We start from the raw sequence: 25,445 nt of genomic DNA, 5'->3' as shown, positions 1-25,445 counted from the left end.
GGATGGAGCCAGGCTGTCTGGGTTCAAGTTTCACATTCATCATCTATCTGCTTAATATATAACCTTACCATGCCTCAGCTTTCTCACTTTTAGAAAGACAATAGAACTCCCTAAGGTTAGAAGGTTAATTCATGTAAAGCCATTAAACCAATGTCTGACTTGTAATTAAGAGTTTGTTCTGTATTCATAAAGAAAAAGAAAGTGCTGTTTACATGACCTTTAAAATTTCTCATTATTTTTTTTGTTAATATTTTTAATATTGATGGAATGTCATTTTTTAACTTTTAGAAAACTTGTGTTATGTTGATTCATTTGTTCTGACTGATAGTTTTTCTTTCCTGTTAAACCATAGCTTAATTTATTGGAAAAGTATTTATGATCTGTCATCTTTCAGCCAGATGTCCCTTTAGCTTCTAAGAAGCTTAGAATTCTGAGAAACATCTTCAGAGAGGGAGCATAATAACACTTTACTGAATGACTTTTTCTTCTGGTGGTAGCAAATACTTTGAGAATTCTAAAATGCTCTTCAACTGTTCTCTAAAATTAAACTGTGAACATCTGACTGCCATGCAGCCTCCATATGTCATTGTTGTGATTGTCTCAGGTGTTTCCCTTGAACAGAGTTAGTCCCTCAATCTCTTCATTTTCCTCCCCTCCTCCTCCCCTTCTCCTCCCCCACCCTTCTCCTCTTCCCCCAGTCTGCTGCATTCCTGTCTGCTGTGAAGAGTGGTGACAAACACTAATCTGAACTAGACCACAGTCATATGAAGTCAGAAGGAGGACTTGGCCTTGTCTCAAACCTAAAGCAGAGGGTAAGGGTGGAAACTTCTGTCTTGTAAATAGCGAGCCACCCAGAGCGTAAGCCCTGAAAACATGTAAATAACACTAAGTCCCATAAGCTTTATTTCTCAATTTTGTCATGCTACCTTTGCCAGCTAGTTTGACTGAGTATGATTTGCAATGTTATTTTATTGAACATTTTTTGACAATTTGAGTACAGTTTTGAATGTAATATTAAATCCTCTTCTGGCTTGGCAGATTGCAAAATTGCATGCTCTGTCTACACATCAAATTCTAGGTCTGGAGGGGAATTCACACTTGATCTAGTCCAGCACATACAGAAAGTATTGCATTTGAGCTTTCCCATAGCACATGGTATTTCAAACTATCCTAAATTACATTCATACAAGAAGATTAATTATAATATTGAAGATGCTTTCACACAAAAGTTAAAATTAAGCTTGGCTTCCATTTCTTATAAATTCATGCAATTTCTTCAAGGATCACTAGCCAACTCTAATGGCTGAACCAGTAAGTTTAATCACACCTCTGTGACTGAGGAGGAAACTATCATAAGTTATGTTAATAATTTAGTTCTAAATTCTTTGTGTCAGGCTTGGGATCGGTCCAGTTTTTAATCCATGAGGGATCTGGTATTGAAAAAGTCCCAGAGAAAAGCTATTCTAAACAACTCTGAGAGAGGCAACTCAATTCTGGCAACCATTTTATAGAAGTTCTGTGATGACCAGAAACTATACTGGCACAATACTTCCAGCTTTGGCCTAGCATGAATTTAAATCATAATTACATTATGTTAGAACATTTTTCCTAGAATTCCTCAAGGAAAAAACATATACAATCAAAGGAAGGGAAAATGGCTTTAATCAAAGTCCCAGTGATTGTAGACCATATATTTCATGCCAGAATGAAAACTTACCTCAGAACATAATTTAATCAGCTTACTATTGGGTCTCCTATCTTCCCAGTTCTATTATTATTTGTATTTTTTATTTGGATATCAATTGACAAACAAAAGACTGCTTTAAAATATTACATACATGTTGTTTTAAAATAAACTCACATTGACTTTTAAAGTTAGCTTTAGTTAGATTAAAAATGTATTCAAGCTGGAATTTTCCTTCATAATCATCACCTAAGATCTGTTATTTTTTTACGATTAAGTAGTTTCTTCATCAATTTATTTTTCTTTATATTTCTCCCCCTCTTCAAAGAAGCTTATTGCTTCTTATGTGTTTCCTTGGAAACCATTTAAACTGTATCATAGAGACTTCTGGTCTTATTGTATCCAGTTCTCTTCTGTTTCCGGGACACAGAGTGGACTATATTTCCCTAAACCACGAGAGTAAAGTGGAGCAGCGCCACCATCTAATAGTCTTCATCATCGGCTTCACAGAAGTGATATGTGTCACACCCATGCCAAACACATCTAACTCTTGATGCCAGTCCCAAGCTCTCTTCCCATGCTGGGGGGCAGGGGAAGAGACCTGTACTGAGACTGTGGATCTACAACATGTAGCTGACGCATGAAGGACAGTTGGCTTGGAGGGTTGCCTACATCCACAACTGATTTTAATTGAATGAGAACTAAACCAACTGATTTAATTGAATGAGAACTAAACCTTTTTTTGTGTATAAGTCACTGAGATCTGGGAGTTTTCTGTTATTGCAGTATAACCTGGTCTTTTATTTATTTATTATTATTTTTTTTTTTACCACTTATTTATTTTTGAGAGACACAGAGAGGCAGAGTATGAGCAGGGAAGGGGCAGAGAGAGAGGGAGACACAGAATCTGAAGCAGGCTGCAGGCTCCGGGCTGTCAGCACAGAGCCCGATGCGGGGCTCAAACTCACAAACCGCGAGATCATGACCTGAGCCGAAGTCGGACGCCCAACCGACTGAGCCACCCAGGCGCCCCTAACCTGCTCTGTCTTAATAACCGGAGGAGATAAACCTCAGGAGAAAATCAGGCCGGTTTACATTAATACTTCCTTGAGAATCTAAGACCCTTGAGAATCTCTGGGTCTTGTTCCAGAGATCAGATCAACTTCAACGATTAGTATTTTCCAGTGTCTCATGTTTGTAGGCACTACACAAGATACAAACATGATGAGGATACAAACATGATGAGGATACAAACCTTTGCTATGAAAGCACATGCCAGGGTTACGTTTAACTGTTCAAAGTTGGAAAATTTTACTAAACACTTTTACTCTTGCCAAAAAAAGTGTATTAATCTGAAAGTGGCGTGCATACACACACACATCCATTGGGTGCATGTCATATATTGTCATGCATTTGCTCTGTATGAATGTTATAAATATATGTGTGTGTGTGTGTATATATATATATATATTTGAAGGGGTACAGGCAGAGACAGATACAAACCACCACATTCTTCAGTTGATCTTTCACTACATTCCAAAATCCAGACCCTGGATTATAAATAAATTTGTAATCAGTGTACTTGTGATCTACCTGACACTATCTTATGCAGAATAAAAAATGGCTCCCAGATAAAGGGAAAATTGCATAATTCATTTCCAGCTAGTCTGTAACTGGTAACTTTCCTTTTCTTTCTTTTGAAGGATGGGTTGAACTTGTCTGAAATGAATTAGTGCAATAAGAAAAAAAATGCCATTTAATGTTTATTTATACATTGTATTAGCAATTCTTTGTACTAAAGCACAGATTCTATTGAATTGCTGTTAATGCCAGAAAACTGCTATTTAATCACATAGATGTTTCATGGTTGCACCTCAGCCTATGTCTAGCCTTGGTTTGTTCCTGGGTGCTGACAAACATACCCTTCATACTTTATGTGGGTGAAAACATTAATTAATGGAAAATCTGGGCTTAGCTTTTCTTCATTTAGTTGAATAATCTAGCTCTTGAAATTATCGATACTAAAGAGAACTATTAATGTTTCTATCGTACTTTTCATGACTAAGGTGTTTTTATTTTACGTGCATTTTATCCCTATGATACCTGCTTGGAGCTGCTAATGGTGTTATTATGCTACACAGTAGGAAAGCATAACTAATGACCTTTTTTAAGTCACACAGGTATTAAATGAACAAACTATCATCCGAACTCCAGTTTGTGCTCTGATGACATACGTCATCACATTTTTTAATATAAAAAAAATCCTTCTGCAAATATTTTTCTTTATACAATATTCTTTTTTAAGCCACAAGGATTGAAAACTCCAGATTACTCTTGGAAATGCCTAAATAACCTCTAATAGCATTTCTGGAGGGATGGTCTGTGAATCGCCCACATCAGAATCACCGGGGATACCTGTTAAGAATGCAGATTCCTGGTTTTTTACCTAAACATTCCAAATCAGATTCTTCTGAAGAAGGCTTCTGAAATTTTCATTTTTTAACTTATGTTTCAGATTATTTCAATACAAATAAAGTTTAAGAATTTCTACTGAAACTTCTACTTAAATAATGAATTACAATCATTATTCCTGAGCACTGTTACAGAGACGACTCTGACCTTATCAAAACAATACCTCAGTAAACCCCCTTATGTTTCACCTATAACAAGAACCTGAACAGTGAATTAATTTTAACTAATGGTGGGAGCCAAAGAGATGCAAATGGTAAATGAAGAGCAAAGGGATAATGAGAGGAATCATTTTTTTCTTAATTTGATGTATAATATGAAGAAACACTGAACATAAATATACTCAAGGATAAAGTTTTTTAAATGACATTGAATGTTGGCTTTGCAAAATATTAAAAAAGTGTAGATTCAAGGATTATGCTAAGGAAGAATTTGAATATACAAATAAAGATGAAGCAGGTGGCTGGTGGGGAAGTTCGGCAGGAGGTTGTCTATCACTGGATGGAAAGAAGAGAAAGAGGGGTGTGGAGAGCAGCACTTGAAAAAGAAAATAACCTTTACACACATTCTTTAAACCCAAGGTTAAGTGGTAGTATCCTGTTTTGCAGCTTCAAAATTTGAGTCACAGAGAAGTTCCACGAATTGCCAAAGGTCAGTTGGTTAGTCAATGGCAGAACCAACCCCATGCTCCAGTGACTCCAAACCCACTGCTTTTTCCACCTAATTATAATGCAGTTTCTTTTGTTTTAAGCCTTCCAAATAGTTTTCAGCCCATCTGAAGATATCATATCTAAGTCAGTTTGAATTAATATGGCAGGACCTTGGGTAACCACATTAGTATTTTTGAGCCTTTCTTACTATTTTTTCTCTTCAGAATAATTACAAACTGCTGTGTTTTAATTACACTGACTTTTAGGATGCTCTAGATTTCTTCCAAACAGTTGGTTTTTGTAATTTCTCCCTCTATCTTTTCATTGCAAAAATTCTAAACTCTCCTGCACCCCAGTGGATTTTCTCCTTAAGAAGAAACACTAACTGATGTAGTCCATCTGAATGGCATGATGGAGGTGCACAGAAATAGTCTCTGTCGAATATGAGATGTAAATGCTCTCAGGTAACTCTCCTTCTTTGAAAGCGATGTAAAGCAATATTGTTTTCAAAGCCACTTGGAGGCAATTTACAGGCAAGAAACAAGATGGTCTGCGTAAAAACAATTATTCCTATTTCCTTGTGTTACCTGCATGTCGCACAACTCTGCAAATTATTCATAGAAACAGAACTTAGGAAAAGGTAGTAGTTCTACAATATTCTGTGATTAAAGAATCACTGAGCATCCCTTACTTGGTTGATGGTTAGTATCTATATTTGTTTATAAAGAAATATAATGTAGCTCTAATGGAATGGCTCCTATAACACAAAAAGAAAACAGCTAATTGTATTACGAAGGCAGCAGGGCCTTTCCACCAATGACCCAAGAGACAGTTTTTTCTTCCCATTAAGAGTCATCTCCCTATGACATATTTAGTAAAGAAAAGAGACTATTTAGTTTATATTTGTTTCTGAATCATCCCTGATTGCTGCCTCACCTGAGATATATAGTTCTCCTCTCTCCTCCTCAGTGTGTCACATCCACATTGTCAAAGGATGGTCAAGAAGAGGTGAACAGGGGCCTTACTTGTGTTGATAGTTCTGTCATTTCTATCTTTTTCTCTTTTGTTGTTAAGGTATAACTGACATGTAAAAAGTTATACATATTTAATATTTACAACTCAAAGAGTTTGGGGTAATCATACACCTGTGAAACCATCACTGCCATCAAAGTCATAGACATACCCATCACCTCCCAAGGTTTCTCCTAACCTACTTTGTAATAATAGTAATAATGGTAATAATAATAATAAGTCTTTATAATAATAATAATCTACTACTGTATAGCAAATCTCTAGAACTTATTTATTTTACATAAATTAAACTTTACAATCTTTATTTATCACTTACCCGTATTCCCTTAGTCTAAGCCCTTGGCAATCAGCATTGTACCCTCTGTTTCTATGAGTTTGACTATTTTAGGTTTTAGGTACAAGTGAGATCATACAGTATTTGTCTGTCTCCCTATGTCTGACTTATTTCACATAGTGCAATGTCCTCGGGGTCTATCCATGTTGCTACAAATGTTAGGACTTTCTTCCTCTTTTAAAACTGAATAATATTCTTTTGTATGTATATATCAGATTTTCTCTATCCATCCATCTATTGGTGGGCATTTAGGTAGTTTCCATATTTTGCCTATTGGGAGTAATGTTGCAGTGAACATGGAAGTACAAAGTATCTCTTTGAAATCCTGATTCCAATTCCCTTGAATAAATACCAAACGAGATTGTTGGATTTTGATGATAGTTCTATTTTTAATTATTGTGTCATTTCCTTGTTTACTGCCATCTCATAAAGTTATAGACAGGTAGCTGGCTGTTCTTAAGCTCTAGTGGAAACAAAAAAGAATTGCGGTGTATTACAGGAAAAAAAAATTGACTATCCACTTATTTCCATAGTCCAGGAAAGATTCCCCAAATTAAGTCTAAATAAGGCAGTATACTATAGCCATTCCTGTTCCTAACCTTATTTCTTGATTTCAATTTTACTTTTCTCTCCCAAATATAGTGTCTTTCTTTATGGCTTTGCTCCTTGAAATCAACACCTACTTTTTGGGAAATTTCATTCATTCACAGGGGTTATCATCCCAGGATTCATTCACCAAATTCATCAAATTTCTTAAAGTCTAAGCTTATTCTTGGAACCACTAAGAATTATACAGTAAACACAACAAAATCTATGAGCTGCAACAAAAGTGATGCTTAGAGTGAAATTTATAGCATTGAATGCATATATTAAAAAAGAAGAAAGATATAAAATCAACACTCTTAGTTGCTAGCATAGGAAACTAGAAAAAGAAGAGCAAGTTAAATCCAAAGTGAGCAGAAGAAAAGAAATAAGAATTAGAGCAGAAATCAATGAAAATGAAAATGAAAATAAGAAATAAATAGAGAACACCAATAAAGTTAAAAGCTGATTATTTGAAAAGAGCAACAAAACAGTAAGCTTTTAGTCAGGCTAAGAAAAAGAGAGGTCACAAATTGCTAATATCACAAATGAAAGAGGGGTCATGACTATAGATCCTGTGGATGTTAAAGAAACCTATGAACAACTCTTTGTCCACAATTTTGACAGCATGAATGAAATAGTCCAATTCCTTGAAAGACATAATTTGCTCAAACTGACACAAGAAGAAATAAACAATCTAAACAGGCCAATATCTAGTTAAGAAACTAAACAAATAATAACGTTCCAAAACAATAAGTACCAGGCCCAGATGGGTTCACAGAGAATTCTACCAAAAATTTAAGAAGGAAATTATACCAATTCTCTACAATCTCTTTAAGAGGATAGAATCACAAAGAATATTTTCCAATCCATTCTAGGAAGCCAGTATTATCCTAATACCAAAACCAAACAAAGACGTTACAAGAAAACTACAGACCAATATCTCATGAATATAAATGCAAAAATCTTCAACAAAATATTAGCAAACTAAAACCAAAACAGTTTAGAAAGAAACACAATGACCAAGTGTGATTTATCCCAAGTATGCAAGGCTGATTCAACATTCAAAAATCAATTAATATAATCATTATATCACATGCCACTGATGATATCACCATTAATCATATCAGTAGATGCAGAAAAAGCACTAGATAATATCCAGCACTCATTCATCATAAGAACTCTCAGCAAACTAAGAACAAAGGAGAACTCCTTCAACTTGATAAAGATATATCTACAATAAACCTAGAGCTAACATCACACTTAATGAGGAACCCAAATTTTTCTGACTAAGGTCAGGTACAAGGCCAAGATGTCCTCTCAACCACTCCTTCAACATTGTACTGGAAGTCCTTGCTGATGCAACAAGACAAGAAAGGGAAATAAAAGGCATACGGATTGGAGAGGAATACATAAAACTGTCTTTGTTCATAGATGACAAAATCATCTATGGAAAAAATGTGAGTCAACAAAAAAACTTCTGGAACTAATAAGCAATTACAACCAGGTCACAGGATACAATTTTAATATACAAAAGTAAATTGCTTTACTATATACCAGTAATGAACAAGTGGAACTTGAAATAAAAAAATACAACACCATTTACATTAGCATCTCCCCAACTTGAAATACTTAAGTTATAAATCTAACAAAGAGGTAAAAGATCTCTATGAGGAAAACTATAAAACTCTGATATATGAAATCAAAGAACTAAATAAATATAGATTCTTCATGTCATGGAAAAGAAGACTCAATATTGTCAAAATGTCAGTTCATCCCAATTTGATCTATAGATTCAATGCTATCCCAATCAAAATCTCAGCAAGTTATTTTATAGATATGGATAAATTAATTCTAAGGTTTACATGGAGAAGCAAAGGATCCAGAATAGCCAACACAATATTGAAAGAGGAAAACAAAGATGGAGAATTGACATTACCAACTTCAAGACTCACTATAAAGCTACAGTAACAAGACAGTGTTGTGTTGGCAAAAGAATAGACAAATAGAGGGGTGCCCGGCTGGCTCAGAGGAGCATGCAAATCTTGACCTTGGGGTTATGGTTTCAAGCCCAATGTTGGGTGTAGAGATTACTTAAAAATAAAATCTTAAAAAAAAAAAAAAAGAATAGACAAATGCATCAATGGAACAGAAAAAAAAAACCCAGAAGTAGACCCTCATAAATGTAGTCAACTGATCTTTGACAAAGGAGCAAATGCAATAAAATTGAAAAAAGAGTCTTTGGACAGAAAAGGACATCTACAGACAAAAAAAAAAAAAAATGAATCTAGGCACAGATATTCCCCCTTTACAAAAATTAAAATGGATTACAGACCTAAATGTAAAAATCCAAAACTATAAAACTCCTTGAAGATACCATAGGAGAAAAAACTAGATGAACTTGGATTTGGTGATGGCTTTTAAGGTACAACACCAAAGGCATGATCCATGACATAAATAGTTGGTAAACTGGAATTCATTAAAATTAAAACTTCTGGTCTTTGAAAGGCAATGTTAAGACAATGAGAAGGCAAGTCACAGACTGGGAGAAAATATTTGCAAAGGATACATTGGCTAAAGGACCATTATGCAAATATAGAAAGAATACTTAAAACTCAACAATAAGAAAACAAACAACCCAATTAGGAAATGATCTAAAGGCCTTAACAGACACATCACCAAGGAAGATATATAGATGGCAAATAAGCAAATGAGAAGATGCCCTACCCTGTGTTATCAGAGGAATGCATATTAAAACAATGATGAGATACCACTGCACACCTATTAAAATAGCCAAAACCTGGAACACTGACATCAAATGCTGACAACACTCATTGCTGGTGGGAATGCAAAATGATGCAGCCACTTTGGAAGACGATTTAGTGGTTTCTACAAAGCTGAGCATAATACCCTTACCATACAGTCCAGCAACTGTGCCCCTTGGTATTTATCCAATGGAGTCAAAAACTCATGTCCACACAGGAAACCTGCACGTGGACGTTTATAGCAACTTTATTCATAATTGTTAAAACTTGGAAGCAAACAAGATGCCCTTCAGTAGGTCAATGGATAAACTGCGGTAAGTCCAGACAGTGGAATATTATTCATTGCTAAGAAGAAATGAGCTCTCAAATCATGAAAAGACATGGAGGAAATTTAAATGCATATTAGTAAGTGAAAGAAAATCTGAAAAGGCTATATACTGTATGATTACAACTATGTGACATTCTGGAAAAAGCAAAACTATGGAGACAATGAAAACATCAGTGATGAGGGGGACAGCAGGTGAAGGGGAAAGTAACGAATAGCACAGAGGATCTTTAAGGCAGTAAAAATACTCAGTATGATACTCTAATAATAGATAAATATCATTATACATTTGCCCAACCCTTGGAATACAAAGAGTCAACCCAAAGTAAATTGTGGACTTTGGGTGATTATAATGTGTCCATATAGGCTCATCAATTATAATAAGTGTACCACTCTGGTGGGGGATTTTGGTAATCAGGGGGGCTATGCACGTGTGGGGACAGGGAGTATTTGGGAAATCTCTGTAACTTCCTCTCAATTTTGCTGTGCAACTAACACTGCTTTTAAAAAACTCAAGTCTTTTATATAGAGAAAGAAAAAAATGAGAAAAATATAAACTACACCCTTTTAATGCTGCTTCCTTAGCCTCACAAATTCTGGTCACGGATTTGAATTTATCCCCTGGATTGGCCTAATTAAGCTCTCCTATAGATGTTGCCTTTCCTACCAGTCTCCATGGGGTGGACAGGCTTCAGTTCTGAGCCGCTCTCACTCTCCCATCATGTTCTCCCCCGTCTCTGCAAAGGCGAGTGAATTACAGATAGGCCATACTAATGCAGGCACTGAAGAAATGAATTAGTTCAGTTAATAAGTTAAGAAGTGTTTGTGTATGAATCCTTAGTAATAGGATCATTTTATGATGCTGTAAAATCACTTCTTGCTATAAAATCACTTGCTTGAAACATAAACATGTTTCAAGAGGAATTGGTAATGTCAGAAGATTGCGCTGGGATTTGGGTGAGGTTTCAAGGACGTGTGTTCAAATTTGGTAAAGATATTGGAAAAAATAGCTTGGATGTTGCCATCATTTAAAATAAACTGTTGGGGGGCACCTGGGTGGCTCAGTCAGTTAAGCGTCCGACTTCAGCTCAGGTCATGATCTCCCAGTTCAGTCCGTGAGTTCAAGCCCTGCATTGGACTCTGTGCTGAAAGTCAACTCTGTGGCTCAGAGCCTGGAGCCTGCTTCAGATTCTGTGTCTCCCTCTCTCTCTGCCCCTCCTTGGCTCATCCTCTGTCTCTCTCCCAAAAATAAACAAACATTAAAAAAATAAAAAATAAATACAAAAAAAAAATAAAATAAACTGTTGGGGAACTTGGGTGGCTCAGTCAGTCAAGCGTCTGACCTCAGCTCAAGTCGTGATTTCATGGTGAGTTTGAGCCCCACATCGGGCTCTGTGCTGTCACCAGAGAGCCCACTCAGATCCTCTGTCCCCCCCCCCCCCGCCCCGCTCTTCCTCCACTCGTGCTCTCCTCCTCTCTCTCAAAAATAAACATTAAAAATAAATTAAAAAGAAATAAAAATAAATTTCAAGGGAGAACAAGCCTCCCCCACGTCTCATGCAGCCTTCCATATGGAGGGAGCTTACAAGCGTAACTTCCATTTCTCTTTGCCCCTTTAGTGACTTGGCTCAAGGCAGCTACACTGGTTTGCAAATTGGTAAATTTGAGGTAAATCTAGTGGTGACTAATAACCCTGTCTCTTCTTCTCTTTGGAGATGAGCATCTACCTGAGAACTTGTCTCCACTGTTCTGCCTCACCAGTGAGAGGCCTGGCCAGACCACCACTACTGCCACTTATTTGACACCTTGACATTCAGCTGGATCTCACCCTGAGCTGTGTCTTCCAACTTCATTTTAGTCACTGGCCTTTATCTCTGCTACTCCCATGTCTGATTCTTCAAAATACTTATCACTCTCACATGGAAGCAAGATGCTATTTCATTAGGTCCCTGGCCCTCAAAGTCTCTGTGGACTCTAAATCTTCTTGGGAGTCTAGTAACTACAGCACTAGCTCACATGATGGAGATAAAGAGGATCTAAGAAGTGTTGCTTTTCAAGGTTAATACTCTTTATATTGGGTAGAACACACAGTAGGTGACTCTTCCTTCAATCCCACATAAACGGATGAGACAGTCTCCAGTCCCCAGTCAGTGGTACAGGCATAAGAAAGACATTGGCTGGAAGGCCTAAGAGGGGGAGGTTAAGGCTTTAGCCGAGCTTTAAGGAAAGGGTGGTACACACATTCCAAAAAGTGCAGTGTGCTATTAATGGAAAAATAAGCACATCAAGCTGGTTCTGTTGCAAATATGTATTTATAATTACATCCTGTAAGTAACTGAAAACTCTGTCATTACACTAAAAAATGTGAAACCTGCTGGAGCAGCCGAGCGCACAGCACGGCAGCGGCTGCAGCATCAGCAAGTTCCGTCTCACCCGCTCCACGGACAGGACAGCCCGTGGTGATGTTCACCATGGGCTTGGGAGACGGGTTAGCACTAAAGAAAAAAGACAGAAGCTCTAAATGTTGATGCCAACACCCGGGCCTCTCCGTGCGACCTCAGCCAGCGAGCAGGCTAAGAGAAGACGGAAGCGACTCTGAGAACTTAAGAGAGCAGTTGCTTGACCTGCGCAGGGCAGCCCGGGTGGGAGCTGAAACTCCGCCCCGGGGCGCACCACCGCCCCACGGGGGAAAGCCGGCTGCAGAACAGACATGCGCACGCTGCACTTCGGCAAAGCCTTGGAGGCAGCCCCTGGCCGGGTTGTGGGCCGCGGACCCAGGCCCTTAGGTAAGCACAGGAACGGGGCTCATCCCCAACAGGAGGCAGTAATGGAACAAAGTCGCGGGCAGGAAAGCACTGGAGGTGCTCCGAGGAGGCAGGTGGGGGAAGGGTTCTGTCTATACACCATGGTTAGCCTTGGAGAGTCACCTGAGGCCACTAGCTCCCATGAACGGCGTGGGCCCCTGTGGCGCCGTGACCGCACTGTTCCTCTCAGCAGCCCACTGATGGTGCGGAGGTGCTCTTGCATAGTTTTTCTGAGCAGGGTACAGTGTCCGTGCTGAGCCAGTCACACGCTCTGGCTCAGGCCTCCTTTTGCCCAGTATCAGGCACTTGCATTGCTGCTGACCAGAGACCTGCCTGCTGGTGTACGCTGAAGAAAAACGAACGCCAGCACCAACCTTCCGTTTGGGAGACAGGGGAGCCATTTACAGGCTCCAGAGAGCTTTCCCGTCCCTCTCATTTCCTCCTCGGGTCCCATCTGGTGCTGCTCAGGCACAACTGAAAGATCAAATGCTGGCAGACCACATCTGGAAGAGTGTACATCTGGCACTCTCACCCACACCACCTCCCTTCCTTTCACCCTCACAGAACTAAAGATAGGGAGTCAGGACACCTGCTTCCAAGCCCGGGGCCTGCCATTGACTGAGTTCGAGGGCAACGTCATGGGATCACTTCTCTGGGCATAACTGTGTATGAAGTGATTTCTGAAGAGGCTTCCAGCTCCAAGATACGTATTTTTATTTTATTGTTTTAAATATTTACTATTTTTGTGAGGTGAGGGGTAGAGCGAGAGGGTGAGAGCAAGAGAGAATCCCAAGCAGGCTCCATGATGGTAACAACAAACCCTCCGTGGGGCTCGGTCTCATGAACCCATGAGATCATGACCCGAGCCAAAATCAAGAGCCTGAGGCTTAGCTGACTGCACCACCTAGGCACCCCTCAGCTCCATGATACTATTATCCTGTGACAACCTGGAGAAGTAGACAGAATTTTGATACCCTCCATGAAAGTGGAGACCCTGTTGTTCAGAGAATTTAATGATTCTGACCCTCAAGTTACCCACATGGTAAGTGCGTATGTCTCTGAACACTTCATGTAGTGTTTTTTCCACTATATCACACAGACGTGTGTATGAGCACGCACACGGATTAACCGTGACCTGCTTCACTTTAGCTCAGATAACTAGACACAGATGAACAAATCCACGCTTTCAGTTAAATGACACTAATTACTTGGACAGTATGTGGCTAATTAGATTTCAGGAATTGACAGCTTGCAGACAGAATTTGTCCTAAAGCCCCATTTTATTTGGCTCCCAGAGTGTTTTCTATGTATTAAAAAAAATATGTTGCTCTCTCTTCAATTGGGCATATTTTACAAAAAAATCCACATTTTCAAATTCTCTTCAACAGATCTGGCAACATGACAGTAATTGGCTGAAATGGGTTTGTCATATCGTCCTTTCAGTTACTGTTTTTCAGCCTTGGCATTATTGACATTTTGGGCTGTGTGATTCTTTGTTGTGGGGAGCTTTCCTTGTACTTGGAGGTGTTGAATAGCATCCCTGTCCCTCACCCACCTAATGCCAACAGCAGTAGCCCCTTCCCACTGTGTGACAACCAGTTGTGACATTGCCAGATGTCTCCTGAAGGGCCAAACTGCCTCAGGTTGGGGGGTTGGGAAACATTGCTGTAGGCATTTGACTAGTGAACCCTGGAAAGCAGAAGTTTCGAGCCGGCAAAGATGGAATGAAACCTTCTCCTTTTATGGAGTAGGAAACTGAAGCCCATCCAGAGATGTTAAGTAACCTACGCAAGGTGGCACAACTAGGACAACTAGTGAAAGTGCCAGGACTGGGACCCAAGCCCTCTGAATCCTCGTGCAGTGCCCTTTCCCCTCAACCTGCTGCCTCCCACACTACCCATTGCCTGCCAGCTTCTACCTGCTCTCCTTGCTGGCGGGATGGTGGCTTGTTGCTCTCCCACATGTGCAGTCTGGTCCCTGCCATTGGGTTTGGGTCACGTGGAGCAACTCTTCACTTACATGGAACATCCCTGTTGTCTCACTCAGATAGAAAGGGGGATTTCATAAACATTACTTTGTTCTCTGTTCCAGTCACTTGACATAGGATTTTCCTCATTCCCAGTCTGGTTAGATCACCACTCTCTTCTGCATTCTTCTGCATTCCACAGTTCCTCTAAAGCCACTTACAAAAGGTGCCGCCAGAACCAAATGTTTGTTTGAAGTCATTTGTCACTCTGAAAACCCCTCTGGAATGTAGTCATTATACAACAGTTGGATGACATTGTTTATACACTTAGGATTTGTTTCGCCATCTCCAGTCTCGTCCTTTTTTTGATAAAATCAGTTTAAGAACATAGTACTGATTTCCCACAAGAAATATTTTCTTTTTAGAATAAAAGAGTCCTCTGATGTCAGAAAGTTCCTGCCAAGGCTCACTGGACCAGGAGCCTCCAGTGCTCAGGTTTTCATTGTGGCTCTACCACATATGGGCTAAGCAAATCTGTAGCTTTCTGAACTATAAAACACTGAGTTCGGGTGGCCTCTTAGATCCATTGAAGCTCTCACATTGAGTTCTATTCTTATTTTATCATTAGTGGAAGAGTTCATGTGAAATTTCTCCCTTTATTGAGTCCTGTTCTGATTGGTCAGGCTATTTCATTTTGGACAGAGAAAGCCCCAGAGCCTATCTTAAAATATTATTCCTTTCCACGCCCACAGGGTGACTTTTCCATGGTTTAACTTGAAATTTGTCTAGTTGTTGGTGAAATACTATCTTAGTACTTAGTACTTTGCCAAATGGTCAAGTAATTTTCACTCGGGGTATGTCCTTCTTGGATGTCCTGCCGACTGTAAGAATCATTCGAGTGAGGAATGATGGCATGAGTCACCCTCTCTCCCCCCACCGCCATCAATTCTCCCTCCCAATATGGTAGGACATGTCTTATGTCATCCTGTATTGTGATCTGGAGTTTATGGAACACTGCCACGTGACCACCCACTACTGCAGAGTCCCACTCTGAAGTTTGTGCTTAGTGTTATGGTTTCTATTCTGGATATATAACTCTTTGGCATGGTTTCCTACTGTCTTGGCTTCTGATTGTCTTTCCTTTTTCCTTTCCTTTCCTTTCCTTTCCTTTCCTTTCCTTTCCTTTCCTTCCTTCCCTTCCCTTCCCTTCCCTTTCCTTTTTTTCTTTTCCTTTTTCTTTTTCTTTTTCTTTTCTCTTTCTTTTTTTCTTTTTATTTCTCTTTTCTTTCTTGGAACTTGAGGAAAGACTCCTTGCATGAAAGGTAATGATAGCAGCATGGCAGTGTATACAAAGGATATGTGAGTAATGTCCCCCTGTATAATGTTTTGGGTAGGCTTGCTCTGAGGTATGTTTGCACCAGTGGACAAGGGGAAAAAATTCGCCAGAAGGCCAGAATCATGAATTGAAGAAATGAATTGGGCATTATGCGCAGACTACAATTTGGACTCCCCCAACACACACCAGATGGTGCAAGTAGAGCTGAAAGACTGCTCACCAGTGATCACCTGATCGGGATTGGTTGGGGGACTGGGCAAGGCTGGGCCCACAGATGAAGCCTTCACTGCCTAAAACCCAGCAGGGCCAGAAGGCCAGTGCAGCGCCGGTCGCTCTATTTCCAAACCACAGCCACTCTTAATCAGACCCACGTTGTGAGTCTCTGTGTGGAGATACACGCACCTTTTTCTTTTGTCTCTATATCAAGAATGAAATAACAACTTATTTAAATTTTTGCTTATTATAAAAAAACACATTACTATCGATTGAACATTGACTTTGTGTCAAACATTCTACCTATATTGTTTTGAGGATAGTTGCTAGCTGTCCTGGAGTACGTATTCTCTTTTCCTTTGTTAGCAAGACAAGTCATGATTTTTTTTTTAATTTAAATTCTAGTTAGTTAACATACAGTGCATTATTGGTTTCAGAAATAGAATTCAGTGATTCATCACTTACAACACCTAGTGCTCATCACAAGTGCTCTCCTTAGTACCTGTCACTCATCTAGCCCATCTACCACCCACCTCCCTCCATCAGCCCTCAGATCTCAATCATTAAGAGTCCCTTGTGGTTTGTTTCCCTCTCTTCCCAACTTGCTCACCCATATGATCACCTGTTTTTTTCTTAAGTTCCATATATAAGCAGAAGTATATGGTATTTGTCTTTCTCTGGTTGACTTATTTCACTTAGCATAATGCACTCTAGCTCCATCCAGGTCGTTGCAAATGGCAAGATCTCATTCTTTTTGATGACTAATACTCCATTATATACATATACCACATCTGTATCCATTCATCAGTGGATGGACATTTGGACTCTCTACATAGTTTGGCTGTTGTTGATAATGCTGCTAGAAACATTGGGGTGCACGTGACCCCTTTGAATCCGTATTTTTGTATCCTTTGGTAAATACCTAATAGGGCAATTGCTAGATCATAAAGTAGTTCTATTTTTAGTTTTTTGAGGAAACTTCATGCTGTTCTCCAGAGTGGCTGCACCAATTTTTATTTCCACCAGCAGTGCAAGAAGGTTCCCATTTCTCCATATCCTCACCAACACCTGTTGTTTCTTCTGTTGTTAATTTTAGCCATCTGATGGGTGTGATGTGGAATCTCATCGTGATTTTGATTTGTATTTCCCTGATGATGAGTGGTGTTGAAGTTTATCTGGGTACATGGCATCCCAGTGGAAGACTCTGGCTTGTAGTTTGTGGTACAGATTGTTGTGACCACATGACTAAGTGCTAGCCAATGGGATGCGAGCAGAAAGATATAAACAACTTACAGTTCATACCCTTAAATTTAGGGTAAGATTGTGCCCTTCCCTTCTCCTTCTTTTTCACTGGCTGGAATGTAGATGTGGAGACAAGAGTTGGGAACAGACAGTTTAGCCCTGAGGTGAAAGCTATGTGTTGAAGATGCAAAACAAGATCCGAGGAGCCTGGCCCCAAACTGGGGAGCTATGCTGTTAACTCTGGACTCGTTCTGTTCAGACTGTATCATGAGAGAGAAAACATCCCGCCTCCTTTAAACCGCGGTTATTTTGACTTTTGTTATAATAGCCAGACCTGTTTTCAAACTAATAGTGGCATTCATTTTTATACTCTTTGTGCAAATGAGTGTGTACACCTCAAAGAGATAAATAATTTGCCTGAAATTGCTTATGGAACAGTCCCCTCAAGCAGCTCAAATATGATACTTTCTCTTAGAATTCCTCTCTGGTATGGAAATGCCAGTGAAATCATGCAGCTCTTTCCCCACACCACAAGAACAGCCAAATCTGAATGACATGTGCATCCCGGAGCATCTGCCTGGCTGAGTGGGTGAGGGTACGTTCTCTGTCAGCCTCCATCCTGAAGTCCCACCACGGCAGAGGCTGAGTTAGTTTTGAGGTTCAGATAGCCTATGTGGTAAGTCAATAAATATTTCATAAAAAATGGTCGTCTTCACTTAGTATCAATTTCATTACTAGCATTTTATCCTTAAGGGCTTATGTTTGGAGTTTTGTATATTTAAAACAAAGTTATTTAGCACCAGAACAGAGATTATGTTGCAAGATATTTTATTTGCTTATTTAACATTTTTAAATATTGTGTGCTCGCGAGGTTTGGGTTGTGACAGCTATCATGGTATCTCTGACTTGTTTTGTTTTGTTTTTTTTTCTTTCAGGGCTACTGAGGTCCTTACTTAGGAGATTCCAAAAAGAGATATGACCGCCAGCGTTTCTTCAGTCCTCTCTGACAAAGAAGACGATGCATCTTCATGGTGATCTCAGCGCTTCTGACGCCATTTGGAAATTCGGAAACGGCTCAATTATATCTGTGAGCCATAACTTAATCATCTCTGAAGCTGTTTCCAGGTAAGTCAGAATCATGATGGCAAACAAAGCGAGAGGCAGAAGGAGACATTTCTTCCACTTCTGCATATGAGTGGGAGTGACTGAGTCATGAAAGCCAAAGCTGGGAATGAAAGCAGGGACCAGATGAAATGGCAGGAAAGCCAAGATAGCAAGGAGGGAGGGATCAGGGGTCAAACAAGCAGGGAACCAACCAGGCTGGGGAGGGTTCATCTGCACCAGCTTTGAAGCTTTTTGAGGCTGGGGGAGAAGGAAAGGGTTAAAAGAAAATTTAGAGAGCTTTACTTGATATGAATATTTTACTGAATGAGAAAAAAAGGTCACCGTCAGCAGTGCTTGAGACCCAAAACTGGTATGAAGTTCAGAGGCATGATGTTATAGGATGGCTTATAAACTGACAATGAGGAAGTTGCTTAACCTTTACAGTGATTGGTTATTATGGTGGGGGTTTCCAGATGGCAGGGGATTGGTTAAAAGTGCTTTTCTTAGACCATTTTAGGAGGACATTTTAAATTTCTGTTATGATTATCAGTGGCATATACAAGAAATAACCTAAGGTAAGTTTCATGTACATTTAGAAAAGAAGCTGCATTTAGTTTTGCTTATTTGGCATAAATGGTTCTGTTTGCTTGGGAGATAGATGTTCAAGGCTGATCTCCATCTTATTTTATTTTAATTCAAATAAAAATTGTTGAGGGTCTACTATGTGCCAGACACTGTATATTATCTAATCAAATTTTCACATAAATTCTTTAGATGGTATAATTACCATTTCTTAGCTGAGAATGATGGTCTTCAGAAGTTAGCCCAGTGATGTCACATGACTGATGAATAGTAGATCTGGGATTCAGACTCTGGTCGGATTCCAAAGCCTGTGTTCTTTCTGTCTACAGCAATGACTCCAGAGTCAATACCAGCCAAGAGAAGGCAGGTTGTAATGAACTGGGTAGAGCTGACAGGGAGTCAGACGTGGACTTTGTGTAACCATATGGGGACAGGGTATCCTCTGGCACAAGGCTTTTAGGGAGTAGACTGTCTTTGGGGAAACACATTGGTAAACTGCCCTGGATGTGGGCCAAGAGATCCCAAGGTCAAGGTCTAGAAGATAAAGGCAAAACCAAATTTCTCTACAGAGGAAGTCAACTAGGATTTGGGACATAAGCCAAGAATTTGACAGAAGAGGGGAGGAGTTAAAAGAAAAGAGGGGGCCAAGTACAAGGTGGGAGGTGGAAGCTACAGGGAAATGTGGCCAGGGAATGAGGTCCTGGTGATGAGGTACCTGAGAGGCTTTGAAGACTAGAAATGTGCAATATTTAGTCATAAGCAGATTGGTCACTGCACTGTTGACTCCAGCAGTTGTCTGAATTGTCCTGTAAAAGTATGTCACACACACTTGCACAGCCTTGTGTTTGAGACAGGCTCACGTGGAATGTCCCAACAGGAAAACAGAGCGCTGCTTAGTGTGGAGGAAGAGGCGACAGTAGAAAAGAGAATAGGCATAGAAAAGAGAGGGCTCCATACATGGAGCGATTAAGCCTCAGCCAGAGGTGGCCGGGACAGTTATAAACAACCTCCTGCCCACATGTCAAAGATTAACGAAGAGTTTGAAAGAGCTGCTGAATGGCTTACCTCATAAGGCATGAGAATTCAAAACAGTTTCATTTAAATATGAAAGGGCAAGTTAACTTTAGCTGACATCTGGCTTATGAAAAGAAGATATTTCTAAAAGAGCTACTCAAGGATGAAATGGGTGACCTTGGGCAAGCAGTAAATTCGCCATCCTTGGTAACGTTTAAGCACAGATAATAACAAAACCCAGGCATGGCAGTGGCAGAGAGGGACTCAGGTGTTGGAAGGGACCAACTATACAACCTGTTGAATTCCCTCACAACCCTGAGAGTCCAGATTCTAAGTCTATAAATTTGTAAGTCTACAAATTTGCAATTTGTAAGGCTCCTAAGTAAATTAAGTATCCAAGCAAACAGAACCATTAACATTGGAGAGATAAAGTTGCCTTACTATTGAGACACACTTCTGGGTCACTCAGGACTTTCTCCTATGCTCCCTGACACTCCATTATGAGTGGTGTGGTTTAGGCAGCCCAGGATTTGCTTTTGGAGCAGGTGGGCTAGTGTGCCTGTCTGAACAGGGATTCAGGCTTCAGTGTCAGCTGAAGAGGAATCTAACCTTGTTTGCCTTTTGAGATTTGTGTCTGAACCTGACCACCCTTTGTCCCAGCTCTTTAGTGATGTCCGAGGGCTGGAGGCACCTCAAGGGAGTGAAAGCCCACCAGCGTCATGAGAGATGGAAGAGAAAGAGAGAAAGAAGCAGCAGTCTATGGAGAAAGTCAGGAACAACTAGCTCCCTTTTCTCCCTGGCCTGGCCAGAAAGAAAACAAACCAGAGGCTGCTTCAATCCTAGACTGTTTGCAGGCACAAAGTATATACCAATGGCTAAAAAACAACTAAGAATATTATATTAAAAAGAAAAGCTTCCTGGATTTTCTCTCAAAATGCACCCAGAAACCCAGAATAGTATATTCCCGCAAGTTGGAGAAAAATACCTAAGTAAATATGATATCCTGCCAATGCTCAAATTTTGAATCAGCCAGGGATGAAGATAGCTTGGGTACATTAAATTCATAGATAAACCATAAACTTACAAAAAGCAGACTTTATTGGTTTGAATTTCAGCTTGTAAGGTATTTCACCACCCACTCAGGGTAGAACGACAGTGAGTAGTCAGAAGTCATGAAGGAGGAGGAGACGCAAATAACTTACATCAACCACAAACTAGATCATCAGCCCTGGAAAGTTGACTGTAGACCTCAGACAGTCTCTGATATTTGAATTAAGATTAAAAGTTCCCATATGAAGCCGGTCTAGGAAAGGCATTCTTGATGACTCTCTCAGACTCTCTCATGTGTTAGATTCCTCCACTGAGTGGGACTGAACACGTCTCTGGGGTTCACACCCACTCAGATTAGGTTCAAGAGGCTAAGCAGGTCAGTATTTGCCCCAGAGCTTCCTTCCTTTGCGGTAACTAGAAGTCAGTTGACCACCTCACCTAGGAGTTCTGGAAGAATTCTGAGTCCCACGTAAGCTGCCTGTCAGCTTCAGAAATGGTTTTCTTCCAAGAAACTATTTTTGAGTTGTGAAAAATGTTAGCATGCATGACCTCCTGTTCTTCCGCGTTATGAGCATTTTGAAGCCATTTCTCCAATCCAGATGTCGTGCTAGGTTCTGCAGATACAAAGATGAAGACACCATCGATGCTTTGGAATAGCTTGGAGCTTAGTCAATACGGTGCTCATGAGAACAAGATGAAAACCCAGCAGGCTAACCACTAAAGGGCAAAGTGTACTGTGCACGCAGGGGCTCTGGAATTTGGGAAAGGCCTCCCAGCAGAAGAGGAGCCTCAGCTGAGCCTCTAAGGATGGTTGAATGCAAGTTAATCAGGTGAGAAACAGGGAATGGCATTTCAGGAGGCAGGAATGGTACCTTGCAAAGGTACAAAAGAGGGAGAGATTAGGACAGTGGCATAAGGAGAGCAAGTAGTGCCAGGGTCAAAGCAGTACATTGTACCCTCTGGCTACCTAAGAGTTTTCCTGGAAAATGAACAAAGGCATGGCGAAGCTCAGGTGCTTTCCTGCATTTGACATTCAACAAACCTAGAGATACCAACTCAGAGCAAAAGGAAATGACACACCCTGACTGGTTTCTTTGTGATACCCCAAGACAAGCGCCAAGGGACTTAGAGATTATTGTCTCTGGAACAGTCAGGGCTGCTCATGTGTGTGTGACCTGCAGCCACACAACACTCTGTGCTCAGAAGCCTTTGGACTTGGGCGAATCTCTGCAAGTGCTGTCTTGAAATTCTTTAATACATCTTGATCAGAGGGCCCTTCATTTTCATCTTTCACTGGGTCCCCCAAATAATGTAGCTGATCCTGAGAATAGGTCATTTTCAAAGAATTTAAAATAGTTCAGTACTGTCATATACAAAGTGGAAGGAGGGCAAGGTGGCTGAGGAGGTTGAGAAGGTAGGCAGTGGGATATATGGAAAAGCCTGGAAGCCTTGCCTTTAAAATTTGCCTGTGGGAGAAGGATAGTCATTGAGGACTTTGAACAAGAAAGTAATGCGAAGAGATTTGACTTTTAGATCACTCTAGTGTAATGTAGGTGATGGAGTGGAAATGTAACAGTTTTTCCCATATAAAATTAACACCTTTTTTTGTTCAGATTTCATTTATCAGGTCTGAATTTTTGATCCATGTCAAAATGCAAAGGTCCCTAAGAGGAATAACTGCTGCTATGGTTAATGTACATTTTAGGGTCAATTAAGATAGCAAGACCTGTGAGTACTTTTGAGAACTGGAGGTCGGAAAGAGAGAATGGAAACCAGGAGGCAGAGGGTTCTGTATGGAGGAGGGGGCCATAGAGAGGCTGAGCCTTTAGAGGGAAGCTTATAGGCTTTTTCTTTGTTTTCATTTTTCACAAGACCAGCCTGACCCACACGTAAGATTTTTTTTCCCTAAAATTGCTTTTAGCACTCCCTACCTAGAGTCATTTAGTGCAGCGGTTCTCAAAGTGTGGTTCCCAGGAAAGCAGCATCAACATCATGTGTTAGAAATGCATCCTCTGCCCCATTTTAGGTACACTGACTCAGAAACTCTGGGGGCAGAGACCCCGCAATCTGCTGCTACCAGCCTTCCAGGTGATCCTCATGCAGCTAAGACCTGTTGCATCATCATGAGTTATGTATGTCCTTGGAACTCACACATGACCAGTGGAAGTGCCTATCTGGTATTAGAATGGAGAATCAAAAGTGATTTTCATACCAAGAAAAAGTTAGGCTTTGTTCTAAACATGCTTTTCATGGAAGTATATTCAGTGGGTGATCTAAGGTTATGTATGATTACAGTGTCTTTATAGGTGATAATTCCATAGTTCCAGAATGACTATAAAAGGTCAGACTCAGAATCTGGAGCTAACTATGGCATTTAGCAAAACAAGATAAAGATGATTCTTTTTTGTGTATGCAAGCACAGTTGTTATATGGGAAGCATGTTTCACTTGTACCGTCATCTTCCAAAGGAAAATCTTTGCTGATAGTGCTGGAATTTTCATTTCTCTGCGCCTTACATTATACCAGTAGTGTCACGGCTATGTTAATACATATCCAAAAGTTGCTTTCGTTTACATAGTCTATAAAATTTCTGAAATGCAGTCTAAGTTGCTGTTAAAACCAGCATTTCTCAGATTCTTTCCATTGTCCTCCATGAGTAATCCAATATACATGGAAGGATAAAAGAGTAAACACTTTTGTGATAGTCCAAATTTTTCCAATGGAATTTTAAACAATTTGACAGTTCAGTCTTGTTAAAAAGTGATATGAAATAAATGCTTCTTAGCAAACAGTTGTCCAGTAAATATTATAATTCTGTCTCATATTCTCACAGTGGATTGCTTTCTGAGTCTTTCAGTGGAATTCTTTCAAATTAGAGCTCAATGATCTTCTTTATATTTTATCCAAGGTTTGAAATACATGAACCTGTCTCTACTTACTTGAACAATGGCCTCTATTATGGTGTCTTTTTCTTTAAATCCAAATATTATACTCAGCATTTTAGGAATTCCCTATTCCAAATACAGGCAATTAAATTGTCTATAAGTTATTCAGAGCCCTAGAAAACGAAATGAAATAGGAGTTTGTACTTTGAAATGAGTTCAAAAATGTGTACCATTTGTCAATGCTAGACTCTGTCAAATAGTCCTCATTATCTTCTGGTTCTGCTGTTAACAGACGAAATAATCTGACACAGACTTCTCTAACAAAAATATTTCCTTCTAGGAGAAGTCTGGCCTTTCTCAGCAATCAGGATTCAAATTCTTGACCTTGAAGATGGGAGAGAGAACAGAATGCTTCTTGGTGCCACTCTAAGCTGGATGAAATTTGAAAACATCCCCCAGGATGAATAGGGGAACATGCATGGAAATTTGCATTGCTTTTAGCAAAATCTAGGACTAATTTGGAGCGGATAGCCTGGTACTCCAGAATAAGAGAAAACCAAGTCTGGAACTTTGGAACCCCTGGAGATGTTGCCTGGGGACAGGGCTCAGATGCAAGGTTCACATCACTGGCCAAAGAAGGCAAGATGATTCTGAGTTGAGACCAGAACAAAAGTGGTCATCATCCTTTCCTGTTCAGTGACTGTTTACCCCAACCTCCTTTGCATTTGCCCTTTTAATTTAGGATCCTGAAAGTGTGATTCTGTTCCCACCCTCTCGTAAACTTCAGTAAAACAAGGAAGTAAACAAGTGTTTATTGAACCAACTTGAAGGAATGAAAGAATGGTGGTCTCCTTAATCATTTCAGAATACTTGAATATTAACCCAAATGAATTTCTAATTAGTGGACTTTGAGACAGTGTGAAGAAAGTGTCTGGGAGCATGAGCCTCTTTCTAAGAGCAAAGGGGCTGGGGTTACAAACTCATTTCTTTTCTCCCCAGCTGCCTTGTCCACCTCTTTCCACATATTATCCTTCTTGGCAGGGAGCAGGGGGGATAGGGTATCCATCAACGCCACTGTTTTCCTCTTCCATCAGATCACCATTTCCTCTTCCTTGTCTGGTGCCTGAAACCCTCACTGTCTGTCTCCATCTATCAGTGAAAGGGTGGGATGGCAGAGTGGGAATTCCCTACTTAACACTTCTACTTAGATATCCTAGAGGGACTATAAATACCATCCGAAAAATAAACTCCCTACATCCATACCTGCTCCTTATGTTGAAGAGCCTCTGTTATTATGGTATCATCACCCAGTTGGCCAAGTGAAGAGTTTGGAGATACTGGGTTCCTTGGATGGTAGTTAAACTACCATGAGGACATGCGGGGGGGGGAGGGGTTGTATGCAGCGTGA

At 40.1% G+C, this 25,445-nt stretch overlaps 1 long non-coding RNA gene across 3 annotated transcripts; it reads left to right on the top strand.

Moving 5' to 3' along the window:
• Positions 1-315: 315 nt before the first annotated feature.
• LOC121038769 (uncharacterized) lies at positions 316-25,304 on the top strand. 3 transcript variants are annotated; one of them, XR_005794497.1, is made up of 5 exons: positions 316-812; positions 18,338-18,527; positions 19,024-19,081; positions 21,764-21,982; positions 23,179-25,304. It is a non-coding gene; the product is annotated as an uncharacterized LOC121038769 (long non-coding RNA). The 3 variants fall into 3 exon arrangements; XR_005794499.1 differs by having other exon boundaries at positions 317-812; positions 24,378-25,304; XR_005794498.1 differs by lacking the exons at positions 316-812; positions 23,179-25,304 and adding an exon at positions 12,405-12,627 and having other exon boundaries at positions 21,764-23,171.
• Positions 25,305-25,445: the final 141 nt, after the last annotated feature.

This window comes from Herpailurus yagouaroundi, unplaced genomic scaffold (genome assembly GCF_014898765.1).
Source record: "Herpailurus yagouaroundi ecotype Mexico unplaced genomic scaffold, PumYag 166, whole genome shotgun sequence".
Taxonomy (NCBI): Eukaryota; Metazoa; Chordata; class Mammalia; order Carnivora; family Felidae; genus Herpailurus; species Herpailurus yagouaroundi.
The sequence above is the reverse complement of the archived record's forward strand: the minus strand, read 5'-3'. Positions and strand labels throughout refer to the sequence as shown.